At 44.4% G+C, this 8,421-nt stretch overlaps 2 pseudogenes; one reads left to right on the top strand and one right to left on the bottom strand.

The window, feature by feature from the left end:
- Positions 1-5,018: 5,018 nt before the first annotated feature.
- Positions 5,019-5,137, bottom strand: LOC134951940 (5S ribosomal RNA; annotated as a pseudogene).
- Positions 5,138-6,488: 1,351 nt separating this feature from the next.
- LOC134936031 (5S ribosomal RNA) lies at positions 6,489-6,607 on the top strand (annotated as a pseudogene).
- Positions 6,608-8,421: the final 1,814 nt, after the last annotated feature.

The raw sequence follows: 8,421 nt of genomic DNA, 5'->3' as shown, positions 1-8,421 counted from the left end.
CAGCCATCAGGCATTTGTCCGTCCTCAAATTTATCGAACAGAGATGACTGACTGAGGATGAAGAAGTCATGGCAGCCGCCAGGGTAACCTGCAACCACACTCATAATGTTGAGATTTGCATCACAAACCACCTGGACATTAGTGGATTTGTCCATATGTCGATTAGTATAAATATATTGTCGGCCCCTAGGTGGTCTCAGCTCAACGTGTGTGCAATCTATGGCCCCCAGTACATTGGGCATGCCAGCAAGCTCATAGAAAGCTACCCTGACAGCATGCCACTGCGACTCCTGAGTAGGGAAGCAGATAGAGGCATTTATATGGGGTTCCAAGACATCCAAAACCTGAGTGGACATTAATAAATATAAGGTGAGTGTCATGATCTGTATTCAATACAATACTGTGTTCTAAGACCTAACAGAAGCAACACTTAGATATAGACGTGTATATATATATTTCAACTCACCTGGTTCAAATATTTTGAAAAGGTGGGCTGGGAGATACCGATGACGTCGCCTGTCACAGACTGGAAGCTCCCAGTAGCCATAAAGTGTAACACAGCCAGGAGTTTGTGCAGGCCTGAGACAGAGCGAGAGCGTGCTGTCTCAGGGTCTAGTCCCAGTTTGACAAGGTCATACAGACGGAAAATGTTGTTTCTATTTAGGCGAAACATCTGTATGACCCTATCATCAGACAATGCGTTTAAGTTTAAACGTCCCCTAAAAAATCGTGGCTGGCGCAGCCTCCGCGGCACCTGCTCAACCTGCTGACCATGTTCACTTACCTGGCCCTGATTTATGGACGAGTCATGGATCACTCTCAGGTATCCCCCAGCAAACAAAAAATCGGTAGCACACACCACAGCCGCCATTTCAGAGTGAGAGATATTCAAAATGTGCCTTGGACCCTTTTATAGGGCCAAACATTCAGGTGTGACTAATGGATAATTGAATACACATGTAAACACGCTTCTCAAAAGCAGGTCTACTTTTTTTTAGGACTTTTTTACGATTTGTATTTTTTCACGACCGCAAAAGCATTTTCACGGTAGACATTACAAATACGAATGGTTAGTAAATGACCGTGATTCATACCTAAACAGCCGCGTTTTGACCGATGGTGTATTCATTCGTATTTTTTTACTACAACTTCAAAAAAAATATGAATGCCCTCATCACTGCCGTGATTTGAGTTTAGTAAATTCCCGAGATGACACTTTGAAGAAAAAACGGCATCTCGGTCAAAATCGGGACCTTAGTAAATATACCCCAACGTCTTCCTCGGGAGCCTGTGGCAGAAGAATAGTCAAACCAAGGAGGACCCCACGGATAAAGGAAATGCAAATGGATGGTGACAGCACGTTTATTAAATCAGGGGAAAGAAAAGTCACCGTTTCAAGTATTCAAGTGTCGGCTAGTAAATCAACTTTACCTCAGAAGGCACATTTCGGAACAACACATGTCATTTGCATAACAGGCATAAGTGTGATCACAATATCGACATAAGTGCTTTTCAGAACATAGGAGAAACCCCAAATATCATTTAACCAGGATGGTTCAGGAATATTCAAACATTATAATGACGAACCACTAAGTGGCAGTATGAACTCACCTAAAATAAAACCTTTAACGTTACACACAATCCGGAGAAGTCCACAAGTAAGTCTATGAAAAACACACAATAAACATAACCGAATCTTTGGATTACTTTCCCCAATGTCCGGTTTGGGAAAATCCTGCTTACGGCTGGCAGTAGGTATATCACTGAGTGAAAGATCTAGTGGACAATCACCAGTGGTAGCTCCAAAGGGCAGTCAATGAACTCGCTCAGGGTACAAATAGTTCATGCAGCTTAGTGGGTATTTCAGTTCCCTTGTATAGCTGCGTAACGTGACTGGAATAGGGGCAACCTGTTAATATTGGGGACTCGGGTATGACTTTACAACACTGCCACGGGGAAGTTCTGGTGGCAAACAAAGGGTGCAAGGGTGTAGCAATGTTCTGGGGAGCCCAGTATGTGCATCTATTCTGATAGGGGTGCACACAGCGCCGGCAATGGGCTGGTATCGTTGGTAAGGTTGAGGCAGGATGCCAATTTCCCTAAAGACTCTAGTGCACTAGTAGCGTTTAACAGCCCGGGACTCTTACTTAATCTGTGAGAGTAATTCTGTCAGACTCTCCTGTATATTACTGTGGGGCAGTTGTGGCCCGGTCACTATACCCCCATTTTGCCTTTCTCTGTTAGGCAGTCCTTGTGTCCCTTTGTACGGCCCTGCGGGTCTTGGTAAGGCCCAAGGTGTCTTGCCGAATTGGGGCTGATCAGCAGGGATGGGAGGGCTAGTGTGCCCAGGTGTCTGCAGCATGCAGTGTTTCCCCAAGGCTTACCCTTGATTAGATGCAGTGCCGGAGTGGCCTCCCTACCCGTTCACAGGCAGGTCAGTGGCGGTATTCAGTTCCGAGCTCCTGGCCCTGTGACGTTGGGCGGCTCCGAGCTCCCATCCCAGCAGTTGCGTCTCTCTCTCTCTGCGGCTGGCAGGCCCTCTCCAGCGGCTGGTAAGCGGGTGACAGCGGGCGGGTCCCGGCTCTCTCCAGCACGGCGGTGTCTCTCTCCCAGAAGCGCTGTCCCTCCACTCTGCTCTCCCCGTCGCTCCCTCCTGACACGGGCTATCCTCTTCCCGGCTATAGCAGCAGTAGAGTCTCGTCCAGGACTCCGGGCAGCCGCGTCTCTCTCCTTCCGTGCGCTGTAAACACGAGGCAGCCTCTATCTTTGCCGCTCCCTGCAGCGGCTTCTCCTCTGCCACGTCCACGGTGCAATCCAACAACCCCCTTGCCGCGCACTGGACCCGTTGCTCTTCTACCCTGGCGGTGAGCTCTTCCTTCCTCCTTTTCACACCTGACTCCAGCCTATTCAAATGGGAACAGGCTTCCCGAGCTGCTGGGACATTTACCACAAGTCCTGGGTCCTAGTGCCCTACTGGTTTCTCCTCCCTGGTGCTGCGGTTGCCTAGCAACCGGGATGGAGAGATTAACCCCCGCTGTCTCTACTCTAAGGGCTCTTCATTAGGCAGCTTTGGCCTCAGTCGCGGTTCAAACAGTTAAATCAGGGGTACCCCAGAGGCAGGCTACCACAGAAGCAGTGCGGGAAAATCCTGAGGTGGAAGTGGAAAGATGTTTTACAGTAGGTAGGAGGGGAAATGGCGAGTACACAAGTGGTTAATTGTGTAAACAATGACAGGTAGCTTAATCAGGCTCTGGGCAGGATGTACTAAAGGAAAAATGCTTTTTATGGCGATACCCTATAGAAGACTATGGGCTTCTTATCTCATCCCGATACCGAGCGCTGCTCATGCCGACCCCCCATACCTGAGTGCAGGCAGCCTCCTGTCTTGGTCCCGGATCTCAAACTACTCCTCCCCAGTAACAGAGCCAGCTGTCCTTCAGGCTGCAGGGAGGAGGAAGAGTCCAGAACTGGCTCTAGACGTCACCTCCCGAGGCTGGGGGGCGACAGAGACCCCCAGAGACCACCACACACCCTCTCTTCCAGACCACCAAGCTTCATGGGGGCCTCTGTCATCGCATTGCGAAACTAATCGCTTATGTTAGTACATAGGCGATTAGCATTGTTGCGATGGCCGCAAAGTCTATTAGTACATTCCGCCCTCTCTGATTTATTTGTGGAAGTGAATGTACAACCATACTCTGTATTGTAGTTGAAGGTTCAGCAATGGAGAGAAGCCTGTAGCAGAGCAGGGATGCAGACAGATCACCAGCTGGTGTCCTTTCTCAGTGTAGCGGCGCAGGACACTGGAATATTGGTTAAATCGGGGGTGATTATGCGGGTCTCAAGATCTAAGAGGAGGACGTCTATCCATCTCACAGCTACACTATCAGGGGCCATCTTGGTTAGATAAGTTTCCCTGGAGGAGGCATTTTGTTGGAGGCATCACAGTAGAGCACCACTTCTAACAGAAATGAGGGTTTGGGGCAAAGAACGGCTCTATCATAATGTAAAATGAGACAAGGATATTTACATAACAAAGCTAACATCTACTTGCTGATGAGATGACAAACAGCTCAGGTGACAGAAGCTGCTGAAATGGAGATGTCTGCTGAGCCACAAATACCAAATTAACTTCCAACAGGGCCATAGGTGGTGCATAAAGATGTTGGATGTGTATAATCCCTTGAAGGTAGATTCTGAACTTCCAGAATATCCACAATCTTACTGTAGGTTAGATTTTTTTTTTAAGAATTAAGGGGTCTATTTACTAAGCTTTGGATGGAGATAAAGTAGCTGGAGATAAAGTACCAGCCAATCGGCTCCTAACTGTTATGCCACAGGCTGTGTTTGAAAAATGACAAAAAGGGGAAAGGTTTATCCTGCACTGGCCTGATTAGATATGTATGAGATAATGATACTTAAACCAAAAATCGGACAATAATATTAAATAAACATTATTCCCATCTGTCCATATGGTGGTGCGCCCAGAGTCAAAAAGAAGGCAAAATGTAACAAAAGGAGGAAAAAGTATGACTCTTGTTTGGGCGCACTCTTGTTGTATCGTGTTGTCTATTGATTAGTGATGTGTATAAAAATATAGTCAAATCTTTATTTCTACTCATAAAATAAATGGGAACTCAGCACAAGGAAAAAATCAGTAATTAATTTTAACATAAATGGATAATAGCATTCCAAAGATGAAACAAAGAATGTATTTGCTGAAATTTTTTTTTTTTAGAAATGTTCAGATCTTATTTTATGCTCAGATAAATGCATATTGGAGGATAGCTACATACCATGCTGCTTCCGTCTGCTAAAGATCTGTACAAACTGTGTTTGTATTAATAAAGCCCTAAATAGGGATGATTTCAAGTAAGGGACTACCCCCTGACTGAGATCTAGCCCTGATAGTTCAAGTACGTCTTAGAGATAGAGGTAAGATATAAACACAATGGAGTGTTGAGAATAAGTGAAAATGGTGATCCTGCTGTTAGTGTTATCTCACAGGGAATACGGCCTTCCTACTGCACTGTGTATTCCCTAGTGGTCGCCAAACTAGGTACTGACCTAGCCCACCTCCGTTTAGCTTCCAAGATCAGACGAGATTGGGCGTGAGCGTAGGGGTATGGTAGTAGGAAGATTTGCCCTGTGCAACTAATGAGAGTGCACCGAAACAGAAAATGGATTGCCCTCTGAGAGGGGAATGGAAGAAAGAAGATGGAGAAGGATAGATATTAGAGCGTGAATCTGCTGTCCTCGTTAGACGGAAGAAACGTGTCTCCTGGGGGACACGTTCACCAGAATCGTGGATGAGAGTTCACGGAAAAAAGAAATTGATGGAAAAAGAGAAAGAGAGGAAATTACATGGATATTGGAACCACTGTGATAAATATTGCAATATCGAGCAAGAACCAATCATGCCGTGTGAAAATTTGAGAATATTAACACTGAGGATATTTGGGCAGGAGGAAAAGAGATATTAAAGGACCTCCTGCTTAAGGTCACAATACCGGCGGAGGACTTGGTGCACAATCACACACCACTGCTAGTCCTAAAGTATGTGCCTTAAATTGTACAGTAGGACGCCAGTAATAGTGAGGACCCCAGTAGTCAACTTTCAACACACTAGATCATATTAGGTTATACTGAATTCGGTCAATGGAACCACATGCAGTTTGTAAATTATCAAATTGTCAATACAATAGGTCATATATCAAAGACCTATTTTGGTTATACTGATTTCAGTCTTCAGACACATATGCAATTTGTCAGAAAAATATGACAATATGAATATGTTATAACCCTGTTGAGCCCTGTGTATATCATATTTTTCTGACAAATTGCATATGTGTCTGAAGACTGAATTCAGTATAACCAAAATAGGTCTTTGATATATGACCTATTGTATTGACAATTTGATAATTTACAAACTGCATGTGGTTCCATTGACCGAATTCAGTATAACCTAATAATGCCTTTGGGCATATGATCTAGTGTGTTGAAAGTTGACTACTGGGGTCCTCACTATTACTGGCGTCCTACTGTACAATTTAAGGCACATACTTTAGGACTAGCAGTGGTGTGTGATTGTGCACCAAGTCCTCCGCCGGTATTGTGACCTTAAGCAGGAGGTCCTTTAATATCTCTTTTCCTCCTGCCCAAATATCCTCAGTGTTAATATTCTCAAATTTTCACACGGCATGATTGGTTCTTGCTCGATATTGCAATATTTATCACAGTGGTTCCAATATCCATGTAATTTCCTCTCTTTCTCTTTCTCTTTTTCCATCAATTTCTTTTTTCCGTGAACTCTCATCCACGATTCTGGTGAACGTGTCCCCCAGGAGACACGTTTCTTCCGTCTAACGAGGACAGCAGATTCACGCTCTAATATCTATCCTTCTCCATCTTCTTTCTTCCATTCCCCTCTCAGAGGGCAATCCATTTTCTGTTTCGGTGCACTCTCATTAGTGGCACAGGGCAAATCTTCCTACTACCATACCCCTACGCTCACGCCCAATCTCGTCTGATCTTGGAAGCTAAACGGAGGTGGGCTAGGTCAGTACCTAGTTGGGCGACCACTAGGGAATACCCAGTGCAGTAGGAAGGCCGTATTCCCTGTGAGATAACACTAACAGCAGGATCACCATTTTCACTTATTCTCAACACTCCATTGTGTTTATATCTTACCTCTATCTCTAAGACGTACTTGAACTATCAGGGCTAGATCTCAGTCAGGGGGTAGTCCCTTACTTGAAATCATCCCTATTTAGGGCTTTATTAATACAAACGCAGTTTGTACAGATCTTTAGCAGACGGAAGCAGCATGGTATGTAGCTATCTTCCAATATGCATTTATCTGAGCATAAAATAAGATCTGAACATTTCTAAAAAAAAAAAATTTCAGCAAATACATTCTTTGTTTCATCTTTGGAATGCTATTATCCATTTATGTTAAAATTAATTACTGATTTTTTCCTTGTGCTGAGTTCCCATTTATTTTATGAGTAGAAATAAAGATTTGACTATATTTTTATACACATCACTAATCAATAGACAACACGATACAACAAGAGTGCGCCCAAACAAGAGTCATACTTTTTCCTCCTTTTGTTACATTTTGAAAAATGACAGTTAGGAGCTGATTGGCTGGTACTTTATCTCCAGCGACTTTATCTCCATCAAAGGCTTAGTAAATAGACCCCTAAGATGAGAACCTACATCCATGTAGGAAAAGATAAAAACGCTATACTGTAAGAAAGAAGGCATGTCAATCAGAAGATTGAACTGGGAACCATTTATAGTCTGAATGGCCTGCTCTCACAAGACCTGTTGCTCGCAGGTTCATGGCTTCATCAGCCAGGCTGACCACTACCACTGCAGCATGCTCTAGTTGCAGGTATGTGCAGCCTTCATTCACTGCTACTCTGCAATACGCTCCTGAGAGTGACCCTGAATTACAGATGTGGCTGTGCTGATCCTACATGCTAATTGTGGCAATAGCGACTGATTTGCCACAAATAGAGTGCCTGTGGGTGTGCACATGCACTGTGTACGCACGCACGATACACAGGGTCGCAAGGTATGTACATTCCCATGAACAGGCTGCAGCTTGCCGCCAGGACCAATTTGCGGGTAAGATCAGCGCTGAACATCTGTATGAATTGTCCCAACATACATTAGAATGTTAGGAATAGCATCTATTGCTTTTCCCATGTACTGCACCCTGGTCTCTGACAAATCTGTCTCACAGCCTTTGAGCTACATCTATCACAATCAGTATTTTTTTTAAAACATGTTTTTATTAATGCATCACTTCACAGTACAGCATGTTTGCATGTAAAAGGTGAGGGAAACGAAACATGTACAATGAATACATAAGAATAATATCAGCAGAGCAGAGCCGGCCCTAACCAAAATGATGCCCTAGGCACGATTTTGGCTGGTGCCCCCTAGCACCGCCACTAGTTCTGCAGGAGATGCCTGGCATGAGTCAGCTGGCAGCTCTGCTAACGTCGGGCATTTTTTGTTTATGAAAATGCATCTTATTTGCATTACTATGTGGCCAGGACGCACAAACAGCTTCTGCTGATTAAAATAATATGCAGCATGCCTATATTCTGTGTGCGACTGCGGCTGTATCTGCATACGAAATGCTACATTACAGTGATTTCCAGGAATACACTGCAACGTAGCATTTCGTATGCAGATACAGCCGCAGTCACACACAAAATATAGGCATGCCGCATATCATTTTAATCAGCAGAAGCTGCTGGTGCCCCTAAGCATACCAAATACCCTAGGCATTTGCCTAGTTTGCCTATGCCTAAGGCCGGCTCTGCAGCAGAGACATATGTTACAAAATGTGTTCTTCAAGACAGTATATTGAAATTATTAGCAGTATTACAGTAATATAAATCA

The sequence above is a fragment of the Pseudophryne corroboree genome, chromosome 1, assembly GCF_028390025.1.
Source record: "Pseudophryne corroboree isolate aPseCor3 chromosome 1, aPseCor3.hap2, whole genome shotgun sequence".
NCBI lineage: Eukaryota > Metazoa > Chordata > Amphibia > Anura > Myobatrachidae > Pseudophryne > Pseudophryne corroboree.
The sequence above is the reverse complement of the archived record's forward strand: the minus strand, read 5'-3'. Positions and strand labels throughout refer to the sequence as shown.